Below are 16223 nucleotides of genomic sequence, written 5' to 3'. Positions count from 1 at the left end.
GCCCTTGCTGATGACTTGCCTCATTCAGTTGTGGGTCTCCCTCTTCCTGTTTCCTAGGAAGGGGTAGGGTGTGGGGCAGTGCAGAAGGGCAAGGAGTGACTGACTGTGGCACTGCCTGGTGCCTTATATTTACCTTTCATCTCATCACGGTTCATGTTGATGGTTGAGATGAATCTTACATAATGCAGTTTACTTTTCTATATGTAATTATTGCTGAGGTAAGCTTTTGTGGAATCCTCTATCAACTCATGTCATTCTTTTCTAAATGTGATATATTTTCAAATTTTTTTCCTTTGTAGAATTCCATATATATAGTTAAATTATATATATATGTATATAAAATGATATATATATTTTTTCAAAATGGTTTCTATTTGAAGTTAATTGTGTTGCTTTCAGATTGAGGTCTGCAAAGTTTCTTTCTTTCTTTCTTTTTTGTTTTGAGACAGAGTCTTGTTCTGTTGCCAGACTGGAGTACAGTGGTGTGATCTCAGCTCACTGCAACCTCCGCCTCCTGGGTTCAAGTGATTCTCCTGGCTCAGCCTCCTGAGTAGCTGGGACTACAGGCACGTGCCACCACGCCCAGGTAATTTCTGTATTTTTAGTAGAGACAGGGTTTCACCTTGTTGGTCAGGCTGCCCTCAAACTCCTGACCTTGTGATCCACCCACCTTGGCCTCCCAAAGTGCTGCCATTACAGGCGTGAGCCACCACGCCCAGCCCGGTCTTCATGCTTTCTACTCTTTATCCTCTATTGGAAACACTGTTTGGTAGTCAGTAGATAATTTTATTCATTTATTTTTAATTACTTATTTATTTTTGAGATAGAGTCTCGCTCTGTCACCCAGGCTGAAGGGCAGTGGCGTGATCTCAGCTCACTGCAACCTCTGCCTGCCAGGTTCAAGCAATTCTCCTGCCTCAGCTTCCCACTAGCTGGGAGTACAGGTGCCTGCCACCATGCCTGGCTAATTTTTTGTATTTTTAGTAAAGACAGAGTTTTGTCATGTTGGCCAGGCTGGTCTCAAACCTCTGACCCCAAGTGATCCACCTGTCTCGGCCTCCAAAAGTGTTGGGATTACAGGTGTGAGCCACTGTACCCGGCCCTTGTTATTATTATTTGAGATGGAGTGTTACTCTGTCACCCAGTCTGGAGTGCACTGGTGTGACCTTGGCTCACTGCCACCTCCACCTCCCAGGTTCAATTGATTCTCATGCCTCAGCCTCCTCAAGTAGCTGGGATTACAGGCACCTGCCACTACACCTGGCCAATTTTTGTATTTTTAGTAGAGACAGGGTTTCATTATGTCGGCTAGGCTGGTCTCAAACTCCTGACCTCAAGTGATTCGCCCTCTTTGGCCTCTCTAAATGCTGGGATTACAGGTGTGAGCCAATGTGCCAGCCATCAATAGGTAATTCTAGATGATATCAGTGTGTACTTGGTAAAGATATCAATGACCTTTTTTTTTTTAATGTAAACATCAGAACCTAGGTACTAATTGGTTACTAGTCAGTTTTCTTCCCTTATATCATCTCTTAAAATAGTGATCTGTGAACTGCTAAGTAGTTAGTTGTCCCCCTCAGGTCCCTTCTGCCAGTTCTGTTTTCTGTAAATGTGGAAGGATGGCTGGGTTGACTCAAACACTTATTCCAGCAGAGCTTATGTGTTCATGAAAAAATTTGCTGAGAGCTCATTTCTACAGCTGACAGTCTTTCACTGTTTTCAGCACCAATAGCCATGTTTTCACAGTTCTGCGTTTCATCAGTATGCTGTGTTTTTCTGGAAAAGCAGAATTAAATATTTGGGATTAATGTGACCAGGCCGTGAAAGAGAAGGTTTTGTTTTTTGTTTGTTTGTTTGTTTTCCCAGGTATATGAAAGAAGGTCCTGGAATTTTCCAGGGGATGTGTGAGAAAGTCTAGTGTTCCCATTGGCCCTTCAGGGCTGTCTTATCAGAGTCAGACACATCTCATTCAACCTAGGCTGACGTGGTGAAACGTCCCCCACTCCAGCCCTCAGTAAACCCACCTACAACGTGAAAGTGAAGGCCTCCCCATCAAGACACCTCAGTCTGAGCAACACTGACCACCTTAATGTTTGGCAAAATTAGGTATCCATTTGTGTCTTGGAGTTCTTCTAGGAAGAGGGGAGTGCCCACTGCAATTAAAAATTTAAATGGGGCCGGGCGCGGTGGCTCACGCCTGTAATCCCAGCACTTCGGGAGGCCAAAGCGGGCGGTTCACCTGAGGTCGGGAGTTTGAGACCAGCCTGACTACATGGAGAAACCCCGTCTCTAATAAAAATACAAAATTAGCCGGGTGTGGTGGCACATGCCTGTAATCCCAGCTACTCGGGAGGCTGAGGCAGGAGAACCACTTGAAGCCGGGAGGCTGAGGCTGCAGTGAGCTGAGATCGCACCATTGCACTTCAGCCTGGGCAACAAGAGTGAAACTCCATCTCAAAAAAAAGAGGGGGGGATTTAGTGCTCTAAAATTTAAAACAAATTTTAAATTTGTTTTAAATGGAAGGTTTAATGGATGGAGGCTGGGGCATAAACTCAGAGTCAGAGACTCCATCTTTGAAGGCCGTTCTCCGTGTTAGGATATCACAGCTAAATCTAAAGCAGGTCATGCCAGTCCCTGGCAGGGAACCCTCTACCAGCCTCCCGTGTTCCCCAGGACAAAAGCCTGACTCCTCAGTGTGGCTCCACAGCCCTGTGTCCAGGGCCCCGGCCAGTGTCCAGCCTCCTGGGAGCCTGCCGTCATCTCATGACTCCCTCTGCCGCAGTCACATTTGATTTTTTGTTCCCAAACACCAGAACCTTTCCAGTCTCAGTCTTTGTCCCTGCTCTTACCCCATTTCCCCAAATCATCGCAACTCTGTTCCTTTCTTCTCCTTCAGGTCTAGGCTCAGATGTCTCCCATAACCTCCCACCCCCAACTGACATTCTTTCTGCCCGTCAGTGTCTATCATGTTATTCAGGTTTTATTATCTCTGCATCAGTCACCACGTCAGACACACTCTTCTGTGTGGATTATTTCGAGTGTTTTGTGTCTTCCTCCGTTGGAGGACCCACAGTCTCCATCTTGGCCACAGGACAATCCTAGCACCAGCTCTGGCGTTGTGGTTTAGATGCTGGGGCTGGGGTTAGGCTGAGGAGTCCTCAGGAGAGACCAAGGGGCTGGGGGGGGGGTATGAGGATGCTCCTGTGTTTCTTCTGGAAGTTTCATCTGTAATTGATGTAAACCTCCTGTGGCTGTTTATTCCAGTCTATATAAAGGCAGAAGGCCTCACTGAGGCCTGAAAAGCCCTACAGACGCTGTGTCCTCAGGCAGTGCCGAGGCGTCCCCACTGCCTAACTCCAGCTTCCTCGGCCTCCACGCTCTGCACATCACCAGGGCCCAGTTGCCATCCTGGGCAGGGGCTTTGCCTTCTAGCAGGTGATGTGCTCAGAGTCAGGGGTCCTGGGTTTCTTCTAGGAAGGGTGACAAGAAGTTCAGAAGCCAAATGGGCCATGAAGGAGGCACACCCTAAACTGGGGAATTTTGGAGGTGACTGTGAGAAAGAGACAAGGGAACAGTGGAAGCCTCCCTGAGGAGATCTGGGGTACCTCTTTTTCTTGGACATTCTCCATCAGCTCAGTCCAGCCAGTCTTCATTCTGGACTCTGTGGCGTCCCCAAATTGCTGGTAATTCCTTCCAGCAAGGCCAGTGTCCTAAACTCTATACTCGAGGCCCATTGTCCTTCAGATGGCAGTTTGTGTCCATTCCTGCTGCATCGTTTGTGTCCAGAGGCTTTTCAGTCCGGTGTGTTCTGGCTGGAAGAGAAGTAGAAAAATGGGGACAAAGGAAGGAGTCCTTAGAGGTGTTGCGTGAGGTGTGGAAGCAAGGGTGGGCCTTTAGGTGGGCTGGATGAATGCTGCACGTGCCTGTCGCACACGTGATTGTGGGCTCACGGGGTGTGTGGCAGACTTGGAAAGAAGTCTTGGGTCTGCTGTAGCACCTGGAAGTGGGCTTTTGGGTGGTTGTGGGCTGCAGGATCATTTTGTAGTACCCCGATGTCTCAGCTCAGGTTACCTGGGAAACAGATGCTGACACAGAGATTTGCACGCAGGGGTTTGATTGGGAAACTCATCCTCACAGTGAAAAGTACTGAAGGCAATGAATCAGGCAGAGAGAAACATCATCCTGAAGTGTAGTTAGAACCAAGGACTAAGTGAGCCCACCGGGAGCTTCAGCAGCAGGAGGTCGGGCGCCTTGGCCTGAGGGTGTGGATCCCAGTGCTGCCCCACAGCATCCGATTCACCGGATGATTTCTGCGGAGGCTTTGAGGAGGGCAAAAACCTTCCTGAAACCCATAGAGGAAAGATAGGAGGAATCTCAAAGATTATTTTCTGGGTTGCCTTTGGCATTCAGGGTATTTGCAGCTGCAGATCAGTAAGCTTTCAGTTGCATTTTGGAAGATGAAAAGTTAATTTGGAATGCTTCCTTTTATGCTGCTGGGGCCTCATTGGTGCCTGTGCGTTATTAGAGACATCTCTGTTTTATCAGTAGGTTTTGGTGGTATTCCTGGGTGGTTGGAGTCACTATGAGTGGAAATACGTTGTCCTGGGTCAGTGAGTCCCTGGGGTGTTATGAACATTATTCCATGAGTTACTGGGGCTTGTGAGATTTCATAGCAGGGCTTCTGGATCTTTGGGAAGTATCTGCGAGTGTGAGATCTTTATGAAGCATATGGGGAGTGTGGGAGTTTGTAAGCAGGTCTGTGTCCAGAAGGGCAACAGAGAGGCCTAAGAATCAGGCGCAGATGGTTTTCATTAGGGAGGGTTTGCTGTGGGGGACTTCCTGAGGGAGGGTTTGCTATGGGCAGGTGCAACTCAAGAGGGAATGGTGATCAGGGTCCCAGAGTTAGGGAAGATTTTTACAAGAATCAGAGTGAAACACAGCGCACAGACCTGCAGTCCAAAGGCTGGGACTTACACTGGGTCTGTCCTTGGGATGATAAAGCTGCCACTTTCTTGCTGCCAAGCCAGTGGCCTCTCCCTGTTTATTCCAAGATAACCGAGAGTCACAGGCATGGTGGCTCACGTCTGTAATCCCAACACTTTGGGAGGCTGAAGTGGGCGGATTGACTGAGCTCAGGAGTTCACGGCCAGGCTGGGCAACACAGTGAAACCCCATCTCTACTAAAAAGTACAAAAAGTTAGCCAGGCATGGCAGCGTGTGCCTGTAATTCCAGCTACTTGGGAGGCTGAGGCAAGAGAATTGCTTTAACCCGGGAGGCAGAGGTTGCAACGAGCTGAGATTGCACCACTGCACTCCAGCCTGGCAATGGAGGGAGGCTCCATCTTAAACAACAACAACAATAAAACCCAGAGAGTCCCAGAGTCACAAGGCAGCTGGGGAGCTGAGGGGCGAGGTCCTTGAAACCCACTGTGGAACACGGATGTTTCTCCAGTGCAGAGGGGTCGCTGGGCTCTAGGAAGGGAGTTTGAGGATTCCGGCCCTGGTCATGGCGGGCGGACTCAGGAACTGGAGAAAGGAAGAGCTGTGTTCATCCCCGCAGGGCGCCCCTCTGCTCAGGAATGTGCAGTAGAGTGAGGTGAGCTACTGGAGTCCCATTGAGGGAAAGGAGTTTTTCTGTCCACCCAACACACGTCTCACCCTATGCACACACTTCTGCCTTTCCCCGTCGTCTTCTCTAACACGGCAAGGAGTGCTTCCCCAGGTGGGTGGCTGAGGGAGAGGAGGGATTGGTCTGTGTCTCTTCTTCATCCCCTCCCTCAAGTCCTCTGCCTTCCTTTCTGCTGCTCTCTCTGTTCAGATCTCACTTCCTGCAGTCCTACTGTCTGTTTGTCCCACACAAGACCCAGGGATTTGGGTCTGTGAATAATATTCAAGCCAGTATCATTGCCAAGTGAGAAATCTCAGACCCCAGGACCTTTTCTCCATGTAGAGGTCTGGGTACAGAGAAGTTTCTCTTCTTTTTGCAGAGTTTAGGGTCTTCTATTGGCCATGTGGGTGCGCTCAGCCTCAGGCAGTGACCCCAAAGTCAGCCAGATGTGATTCTGGCTGAACCGATGCTTGCCCTTCCACCTGTTGGGTAAGCAGAGCTCCATGAAAGGCCTGTGGCTCTGCACCTCAGCTGGTCCTGCTCAGCTCCCCTCTCAGGATGAATACCACCCCAAGGACAAACAAGACTCCGGCATACATCAGTCCACCGAAGTAAAGGCCATAAAAATGGCCAAATATTTCATTTATTTTTAATTATTTACTTAATTTTTACTACACCCCCATTTTAGCAATACTGATATTTAATGTTGCTATTAGTGTTTACTGTTATTGTGACATAAGCTTTGTCTGTCTTAGATGCTGATCTTATGTAACGTGACTCTTATAATTGTGCATAAACAATTTGGATATTCATAAGAGTAAGGCATTTTTCTATTTCTCATTTGTTATGCAAAGCAAAGACTAGACACTGTGGTTCATCTCTCATGAGAGCAAACCAGCAGACACCTGGGAAGCATCCATTGATTATGGTAGAGGTGCTCACCAGCCACCAACTGGGATTATTAAAAAGAGCAATCCAGTCTCCAGAGACAAAGGAGAGGGTTGAAATCATGGAAAAGCTGCAGAGCCACCGGGTCTCAGAGTTTCCCACGGGAACGCTGGGACTTACTACCAATCCCATGCGTGCACCCGGGGATTTTAACGTCTAGTAGGATGGTGGATTCCGAGTGTGGTTGGACAGGACTTGAACCCCTGAAAGGCAGCTTTGAATGCTCTCCTGCCGGAGAGAAAACTGGAAGTGGATTCTGGGCGGGGGCTGTGGTCAGTGAGGGGCGGGGCTTGGGTAGTGGGGAGGGCCAGGGCGAGGAGGGTGGAAGCCATCATGGAGTGGGGGCTGGGCAATGGGAAGGGGGTGGGAGGGTGGAACTGCTGTGGGGGTGGGGCCTGGGCAGTATGGGGTGGGTCCTGGGTGGGGTGGGTAGAAGCCACCGTGGGGTGGAGTCTGGGCAATGGAAAAAGGGTTGAAAGAGGGCGGGGTGGGAGGGTGGAACTGCTGTGGGGGCGGGGCCTGGACAGTGTGGGAAGGGGCGGGGTGGGAAGGGTAGGAGCCGCCATGGGGCAGGATCTGGGCAATGGGAAAGGAGTGGAAGAGGGCAGGGTGGGAAGGTGGAAGCTGCTGTGGTGCAGTCTGCGCTGTGGGAAGCGGGCAGGGCCTGGAACGGAGCGGGTCTGGGCTCTCTACTCCTCTTGGACCCAGGGCATTTTCTGCTCTGCCAGCCTTTCTCTCCACTAGGACTGGATCAACAGCATTGCACTGCTGAAAGAAAATTTCAGCTAATTGAAATTAGGCGGGGGTGCTTCATGAGTATTTTCGGTTAATAAGCAGGGATGTTTCCTGCTTATTTTGAATTAATACAGCATTTCAAATAATTTAAGGCAAAAGAACAGAATTGTATTGGCCCACTTACTTGAAGGCTAAAGTTTTTTTATTCTTACATTGAAAACGATTTAAGTGAAAAACTCATTTTGTTTGCAGGTGGAGACAGGCATCCCACCATTGAGAGGATCACAACTCAGCCCAGGGCACTAGGAGGGGTGCAGGGGCGTCAGCAGATGGTCCCTGTGGGCCTGTGGTTTCACCCTGGAGCTGGCAGTTAGAACCGTTTAATTAATCCAGGACCTGATTTGTCTGTATAGAGGATGAGATGAAGGTGAACTTTCTGCTTGTGCTGTGTTCAGTTTCATAGTGACAGGATCAGAACAACGTTTCCATTTCTGTCTTCCAGGCACCGGGATGGGAGACAGAGAACTCTGGGCTTAGGTCCAGGGATGTTTCGAGGACCCTGGACCAGGGTGTGTGGAGGAAGGGTATCTAGTAATTTAGGTCACCAACCGTTCCCTTAAAGATAAGGAGAGAATACTTTTTAAAATAGTGGAATTAGAGGGGAAATCTCAGAGATAATTTTCTAGGTTACCTTTGGTATTTTGGAGTATTTTGTGTTGTAGATCAAGAAGTTTTCAGATGTGTTTTTGAAGATAAAATGATAGTTTCGGGTGTTACCTTGTATGATATTGGGGTCTCATTGGGGCATGTGCATCACTAATGCCTTGTTTCCTTGTATTTCAATTGTTGATCTATTACACAATTGTAAGGAAATTTTACATTTATGTGGCTTTGAAAGAAACTTGGTGCATCTCGTTTTTTCAATTAGCTGAAGTTTTTTTTTTTTAGCAATGAATGATGTCTCTTGTATGTGACAGGAACTGTCAGTACACCCACAGTGAAAATTGAGTGCCCTTCAGTGCTTTTTTTTCTTTTTTTGTTGGTTGTTTTTTTGAGACAGGCTCTGTCTCCCAGGCTGGGGTGGCGTGATCATAGCTCACTGCAATCTCAAACTCCTCGGCTCAAGCGATTCTCTCACTTCAGCCTCCTGAATAGCGGGGACTGTAGACATGCACCACCACACCTGGATAATTTTTAAATTTTTGGGTATAAATGGGGTCTTACTCTGTTGCCCAGGCTGGATTCAATGCCTCTCAAAGGCCAAGGTACCAGGGCAAGTGTGTTACTATTATTATAAGTTTAAAATTTGTCATATTCCAATTTTCAAATATATGTGTATTCATTATTTTTGAATTTCACTTGGTAGTATGTGTTGACAATGTAGAAGCTTATTTTGACCCTATAATCCTAGCAGATAGCAAAGGTTAAGCCTCCCCCCTGCATCGTTTCTTTTTTTTTTTTTTTTCTCTGAGATGGAGTCTTGCTCTGTCCCTCAGGATGGAGTGGAGTAGTGCAATCTTGGCTCACTACAACCTCCCCCGCCGGTTCAGTTTTCTGCCTCAGCCTCCCGAGTACCTGGGATTACAGGTACAGCCACCATGCCCGGCTAATTTTTGTATTTTTAGTAGAGACGGGGTTTCACCATGTTGGTTGTCTCCAACTACTGACGTCAAATGATCCACCTGCCTTGGCCTCACAGAGTGAAGTGCTGGGATTACAGGCATGAATCACCATGTCCAGCTGGAAATATTCTTTTTAAATTTCTTGTGACTATGTTGATTCTGCTTTAGTGAACATTTTATAAGCATTTAAACTCTGTGTATACAAAATGGATTCATGGCTTTCACCTATAATCAGATTCATCCCTACTGTTCTCAGTTTAATGAAAGGATCCACAGTCAACTCATTTCTTTCCTTGAAATCACGGAAGTCCATGCTGAAACGGCTTTCCTGGCAACATAGGTACTTAGCAATATTGCATAGCACAGAAGTCTACCTTGCAAAAGCTCTCAAATCTCTCCCACACACTGTCTCTTTTGAAGCTGTGTTGATTATCTTTTCATATTCATCTCTGTGCCCTGACAGGACATCCTGCTCATTTTAAACCAAAAAGTTGTTAAATATGCTATTTTTTCTGTCTAAACAATTATATTTTCAATTGATCACCACGTTTCCATTGATGAAATCTTCCACATGTAGAGATGTGAGAGGCAAACATACTTCAAAGTGGAGGTGAATTCACAGATGTTGAAATAAAATTATTGCTAGTAGATATGATGCCGTTTAATATTTGTTAATCTAGTTTTACTTTGTGTAGTGTTCATATGAAAGAGAATATCCAGCTGGGCGTGGTGGCGCATGCCTGTAATCCCAGCACTCTAGGAGGCCAAGGCAGGTGGATCACTTGAGTTTAGGAGTTCAAGACCACCCTGGCCAACGTGGTGAACCCCTGTCTTTACTAAAAATACCAAAAAAATTAGCTGGGCATAGTGGCTCATGTCTGTAATCCTGGTTACTTGGGAGACGGAGACAGGAGAATAGCTTGAACCCAGGAGGCAGAGGTTGCGGTGAGGCGAGATCACACCATTGCACTCCAGCCTGAGTGACAGAGGGAGACTCCATCTCAAAAAAAAAAAGAATGCCCTGTAAAATACCCTTAGAATTACCCTTGAGGTTAATATAAATGCAAATGTTTTCTGAAGACGATTTTACTGTCTTCTTTTCTATGACAGATGAAAATAAATACTTAGAAAACAATTTTTATTTAATTAGCTCTTTGGTTTCTGTTTCTTCAAGTACTTTCGGAAAGCATGTAAAGTGAATTCCAAATTACATTATATGTAGAAACGATTGACATAAGCATATTATGATGCCGAAAGTTTATCTCAAAGGTATTTGAGGCTGTATCATTTCAAGAGTGGAGTGGGTTAAAGGAAGAACAATGGAATTTATTTCTATTTGTAAAAAGTTACTGCTTTAAAAAAAGCAGGTTAGGCCGGGCGCGGTGGCTCAAGCCTGTAATCCCAGCACTGTGGGAGGCCGAGGCGGGTGGATCACGAGGTCAAGAGATCGAGACCATCCCGGTCAACATGGTGAAACCCTGTCTCTACTAAAAATACAAAAAATTAGCTGGGCATGGTGGCGCGTGCCTGTAATCCCAGCTACTCAGGAGGCTGAGGCAGGAGAATTGCCTGAACCCGGGAGGCGGAGGTTGCGGTGAGCCGAGGTCATGCCATTGCACTCCAGCCTGGGTAACAAGAGCGAAACTGCGTCTCAAAAAAAAAAAAAATTTGAAAAAAAGCAGGTTATTGGCCCAACTAATCGTAGGCCTTAGCCCTGCTGTGAAACTGAGCAGAAGGTTGGCGCCGTCCTTCCTCGGTGAATGGCAAATGGTCATGGAAAGAAGATTCCGCTGGTCAGCATGAAAGTACACTCCCTGCTACGCTTAGGTTTTGCATTTCACATTCTAGTTTGCATCTCATTCACAATTACAGGGTTTCTGTAAATGCTGAATTTTAATTGCAGAAACCTTCCTGGATTTGAACGCTGCCCCAGGACGACCTAGAGAGATCCCAGCTCCCAGCCCACTGAGTGACTTCATCCTCACTGGTGGGTGTCCTCCAAAGCCCTGGAAACAGACTCTTGGGAGCCAGAACTGGAGGGAAACGCAGGTGCATACCGCCCTCACCCTCTCACACCACCCCCTTTCCCTAAGCCCTCCCCACTTCATCCCTCAGGCCCCTCCCAACTCCTGGCCCCTCTGCAGGCCGGCTGCACGTGGTACCCTGCCCAGGCCTGGCCTGCAGGGGACCCAGCTCTTCTGGCAGATTCCTGGAGACTCTGGAAGCTGATTTCTTGGAGTGAAGGCCTTACATGTGTTTCCCTCTGTTTAGGTTAAAATTGGACTTCCCAGACTCCTGCACTTCCATACTTGATTTCTGGCAGTCCTTAGAGACATTTATTTACTTATTTATATTAATTAAGGGAGGGTCTGGTTCTGTAGCCCAGGCTGGAGTACTGTGGCAAGATCGTAGTTCACTGCGGTCTGGACCTCCTAGGCTCAAGCGATCCTCACACTTCAGCCTCCTGAGTAGCTGGGAACACAGGTGTGTACCACCATGTCTAAATAATTTTTTTTTTAATGTTTAGTAGAGAGGAGGTCTCACTATGTTACCTGAGCTGGTCTCGAACTCCTGGGTTCAAGGGATCCTCCCGCCTCAGCTGGGATTACAGGTGTGAGCCATCGTTCCGGGTCCTACAGACCTTAATGTCTCCTCATGGTTCTCTCATCCCCAAGTAAATTCAGAGGTGTCCATGAGATGTCAGGGGCCACTTCCCATTGGGCCACACAGGCTGGTCCTGCTCGCAGTTTTTCTGCCTTCAGCCCATGTAGACACCTTTCACCCCATTTCCTGCTTTAAACCCTTTATTCATTTCCACCCTGTGCCTTGTAAGGTCCTCTCCCTCGAGGTGCATTTACCCTTTGGGTCCCCTAAGCCTCACCCTTCATTGCTTCTGCTCAGCAGCACCACAGCTCCAGTGCAAGAGTCCTTGCCCTGGTCCTGGGATTACACAGATCCCACCCCTCCCCTGGACACCCGCCCATCTTGCTCTCATTGAGCCTTGCCCTTATGCCCCGAAGACCTGCCCCTCTTAAGCATGGCTTCCTCTGACCCAGCATCGAAAGAAGTGACTTGAGCCAGTCTGTTCACCTCCAATGTTCTTTTGTCCCAAATTCCATCCCACTAGAAAATGTGCTTTCAGTTGGTGGACATCTTATTCCATTCCCTTCCCTATAAATACGTGGCCAAAGGGGATCAGGAGAAAGAGGGGGACAACCGAGAGGAAACAGAAAAACTGAGAAGGAGTAAAAAGGACGGGTGAGAACCATGAACAGATGGCAACACAGAGGATGGGTGGGGGTTTCAGACAGACACTGAGAGTGAAAGACAAAGCTGAGAAAGGGTGGGGTGGGGAGCAGCTGGAGAAATAAGAGAGAAAAGCTGGGTCTCCAAAGAGACGAAGGACAGTAAGATAGGGAGAGGGGCAGAAAGGGGAAGCTCCTCAGGGAGTGGGGGAGAGAAGGAGGGATTTGGAGCCAGGGCAGAGAGGGCAGCGTGGTGCTGGGACAGCAAGAGGGGACAGCTGGTGGCAAGGAGAGCAGAGGGAGAACCACAGCAGCACGAGGCCTGGGATCTGGGATGCCAGAGAGTGGGGACAGGGAGGCGTAGCAGGGAAAAGGGGATTTAACAGGGGGAGCAGATGGGGAGTAAAGTTGGGGAAGAAAGTGGCAGAAGTATGTGGAGATTGGGATTGAGACAATGAAAAGATTGGGCAGAAAGAGGAATAAGAGGTGAAGGAAGCTGTAAGAACAGAGCAGAACAGGTGGAAGAGAAGGAATGGGGGGAATAAGGGGAGAAAGCAGGAGAGGAGAGGCACACAAAACAAGGAGCAGAAGCCAGGGAAACAGAAGGAGCCAGAGAGAGAAGGTGAGGTTGAGATATGTCCAGAGTGAGGAAGGGAGACACATGGGAAGGAGGAAAGAGGGGACCCTGGTTCCAGCGGGTGGTGAGTTGATTGATATGGGTGATTTAGTTGTGACATGTTGATTTCTGTCTTTATAATCTAACAGATTTTAAATATGTTTAAAATACTCAGATAAGCATGAGAACTGAAAAACTCCATCTGTGAGGCTGTGCATGTTATAATCATGGCATCAGAATTTAGCTTCTACTTGTAGTCTCTTTTCAGTCAGAGGGCAGTGACTTGACTCATTGATTTGTGGGTCACCCTCTTCTTCCCTTTCCCTGGGATGGGGTTGGGTAGGGGTGAGAATATGAGTAAACATAATACTGATTATGTACATTTAATATTATATAATGCTGATTATTGTTAATATAGTCAATACAATAGTCAATATAGGCCAGGCACAGTAGCTCACACCTGTAATCTCAGCATTTTGGGAGGCCGATGTGGGTGGATCACCTGAGGTCAGGAGTTCAAGACCAGCCTGATCAACATGGAGAAACCTTGTCTCTACTAAAAATACAAAGAAATTAGCTGGGCATGGTGGTGCATGCCTGTAGTCCCAGCTACTCAGGAGGCTGAGGCAAGAGAACCGCTTGAACTTGGGAGGTGGAGGTTGCAGGTAGCCAAGATCACACCAGTGCACGCGAGCCGGGGCAACAAGAGCAAAGCAAAACGCTAGCTCAAAAAAAAAAAAAAAAAAAAAAAAAAAAAAAAAAAAAAAAAAAAAAAAAAAAAAAAAAAAAAAAAAAAAAAAAAAAAAAAAAAAAAAAAAAAAAAAGTCAGTATAACAGTGTACACTCAGTATTTAATTGTGAACACGCAACACAGAAAACTGATCACCAAAATGTGGAGGAACTTCTTCCCACCAGCAGTGCATTTTCCGTCTGACACTAACTTGATGATAAGTTGATGACCTTGTAGTTCAGCTCAATTCTGACACTGGTCCAACTCAAATTCAGATCAGATGCTGCTGGTTGGTCAGTTCCACAGGGCTGCCCCCACTTCAAATGCCAGTCACAAGCCGCGGGTTGTGACCTGAACTTGTGGGTGACCAACTATAAACTGGGGATTCCCTTGACTTCCTCCGCAGGTTGTAGTAATCTGCCAGGGCCCTTCACCGAACTCAGGAAAACACTTAGTTTCCTCATTTGTTGTAAAGCATATTGCAGAGGACGCAGATGAACAGCCAGATGGAAAAGCTGTGCTAGGCAGTGATTCAAACCCAAGGAGAGTGTTAGGGAAGCATACTGACCGGGCCAGTCAGAGCACACAGCATCTGAAGTGACGGCAGTCTGCGACTGAGCTCTCAAGCTGTGCTGTCTGATTCTGTCTTATAGACAGTGTCAGAACTGAGTGAAATTGCAGGTCGCCCTAGCTGGGAGGCTGCTGGAGAACCGGTCACTGTGGGGACAACACCACACATTTTGGTAACTAGAGGTGAAATATTCTCTGTTGAGTGTGAGAGTAACATGATGAGTTTTTTCCTCTCAACAGATCTCCAACGCATAATAAAGACTTTTTTTCCTTCTACTCTTCCATCTTTAAACAAAAAATACTCTCAACTACATTTCTTCTGTAATAAGTGCCTTTTAATGCTCCATTTAAGACCATAATGTACTAACAACTAGTTTTTACTTTGTCTTCAAAACTCAACAGTATAGAGACAGGATCTTACTATGTTGCCCAGGCTGGTGGCGAACTCCTGGGCTTAAGTAGTCTTTCCACTTCAACCTCCCAAAGTACTGGGATTACAAGTGCGAGCCACTGTGTCTGGCCACTTTGTCTTCAGTTCTTGCTTAAACCTCTGAATTATTGCTTGAATCTGGCTTTTATATCAGCGTTCCACTGATTCTTCCTTTGTCCGTCATCAGTGACCTCCCCATTTCTTTTTTTTTTTTTTTTTTTTTTTAAGACGGGGTTTCACCGTGTTGGTCAGGCTGTTCTTGAACTCCCAACCTTAGGTAATCCGCCCGCCTTGGCCTCCAAAGTGCTTGGATTACAGGCGTGAGCCACCACGCCTGGCCTAACCTCCCCATTTCTTTTTTTTTTTTTTTTTTTTTCCTTTTTTTCCCTTTTTTTTTGTCATTTGCGCAATCTTGGCTCACCACAACCTCCGCCTCCTGGGTTCAGGCAATTCTCCTGCCTCAGCCTCCTGAGTAGCTGGGATTACAGGCACGTGCCACCATGCCCAGCTAATTTTTTGTATTTTTTTAGTAGAGACGGGGTTTCACCATGTTGGCCAGGATGGTCTCGATCTCTTGACCTCGTGATCCGCCCGCCTCGGCCTCCCAAAGTGCTGGGATTACAGGCTTGAGCCACCGCGCCCGGCCTTAACCTCCCCATTTCTAAATGCCAAGTTCATGTTCTGTCCTCATCTTTCTCTTCCTGTCAGTAGCATGTAGCACAGCTTGTCACTTCCTATTCAGTTGTCTTGGCTTTTATGACACCCCATTAACTCTTACAAGAAGACTGAATATGATCTATTCAGTCTTCTTGCCACTCGGATCACTCTCCACTTTGCTTTTCTGGTGTCTCCAGGACTTTCTGTTCTCTGAATGTGCAAGTGTTCATGGCTCAGTCCTTACACCTCTTCTTATCTCCATCCACACTCACTGCCTTTCCTTATTGTCTCATCTCATGGCTTTCTGCCCCATCTATTAATACAAGGCTCCATGTCCTTGCAGACCCTCCCCTGAGGTCTAGAATCCTGTGTCCACTTGTCTCCAAAACTCTCTGCAGGGATGTCCTTGCAGGCATCTCCATCTTCATATGTCTCAAAGTGACTTCCTGGCCAGGCGCAGTGGCTCTCGCCTGTAATCCCAGCAATTTGGGAGCACAAGGTGGGCGGATCACCTGAGGCCAGGAGTTCCAGATCAGCTTGGCCAACATGGTGAAACCCAGCCTCTACTAAAAATACAAAAATTAGCCGGGTGTGGTGGTGCACACCTGTAATCTCAGCTACTCAGGAGGCTGAGGCAGGGGAACTGCTTGAACCCGGGAGGCTGAGGTTGCAGTGAGCCAAGATTGAGCCATTGCACTCCAGCCTGGGCAACAAGAGCGAAACTCCGTATCATGAGTGAATGAATGAATGAATAAATGAATTAATTAATAAAATAAAGTGACTTCCCGAACTCTTCCAAACATGTTCACCGCTGCAGTCGTGCACATCTCAGCTGAGGGCAACCCTGTACTTCCTGGGGCTCAACTGAACTTCCTGTCATGTTTTTTGTTTGTTTGTTTTTAATTAACTTTATTTTTTTTTTTTAGAGATGGGGTTTCACTATGTTGGCCAGGCTGGTCTCGAACTCCTGACCTCGTGATCCGCCCGCCTCGGCCTTCCAAAGTGCTGGGATTACAGGCGTGAGCCACCATGCTCAGCCTCCCGTCATGTTTAAAATGCAT

General features: G+C 47.3%; 2 protein-coding genes across 5 annotated transcripts in view; one reads left to right on the top strand and one right to left on the bottom strand.

Moving 5' to 3' along the window:
• Positions 1 to 16223, bottom strand: part of LOC119469431 (zinc finger protein 160-like) — a 609418-nt gene that overhangs the window by 89440 nt on the left and 503755 nt on the right. The window lies entirely within an intron of this gene.
• LOC108295642 (zinc finger protein 160) overlaps positions 1 to 16223 on the top strand; it is a 97648-nt gene that overhangs the window by 63199 nt on the left and 18226 nt on the right. The window contains exons 1-2 of one of the 2 annotated variants that reach the window (XM_017517934.2): positions 9043 to 9524; positions 10818 to 10963. The exons of the other annotated variant lie outside the window; for it this stretch is intronic. The gene's annotated coding sequence lies outside the window, so the exon portion shown is untranslated. Of the gene's footprint in view, positions 1 to 9042; positions 9525 to 10817; positions 10964 to 16223 lie in introns of those variants that run through there. 2 annotated transcript variants of the gene reach the window in all.

This window comes from Cebus imitator, unplaced genomic scaffold, assembly GCF_001604975.1.
Source record: "Cebus imitator isolate Cc_AM_T3 unplaced genomic scaffold, Cebus_imitator-1.0 Scaffold654, whole genome shotgun sequence".
Classification (NCBI taxonomy): Eukaryota; Metazoa; Chordata; class Mammalia; order Primates; family Cebidae; genus Cebus; species Cebus imitator.
This window is presented reverse-complemented; position numbering and strand designations above follow the sequence as displayed.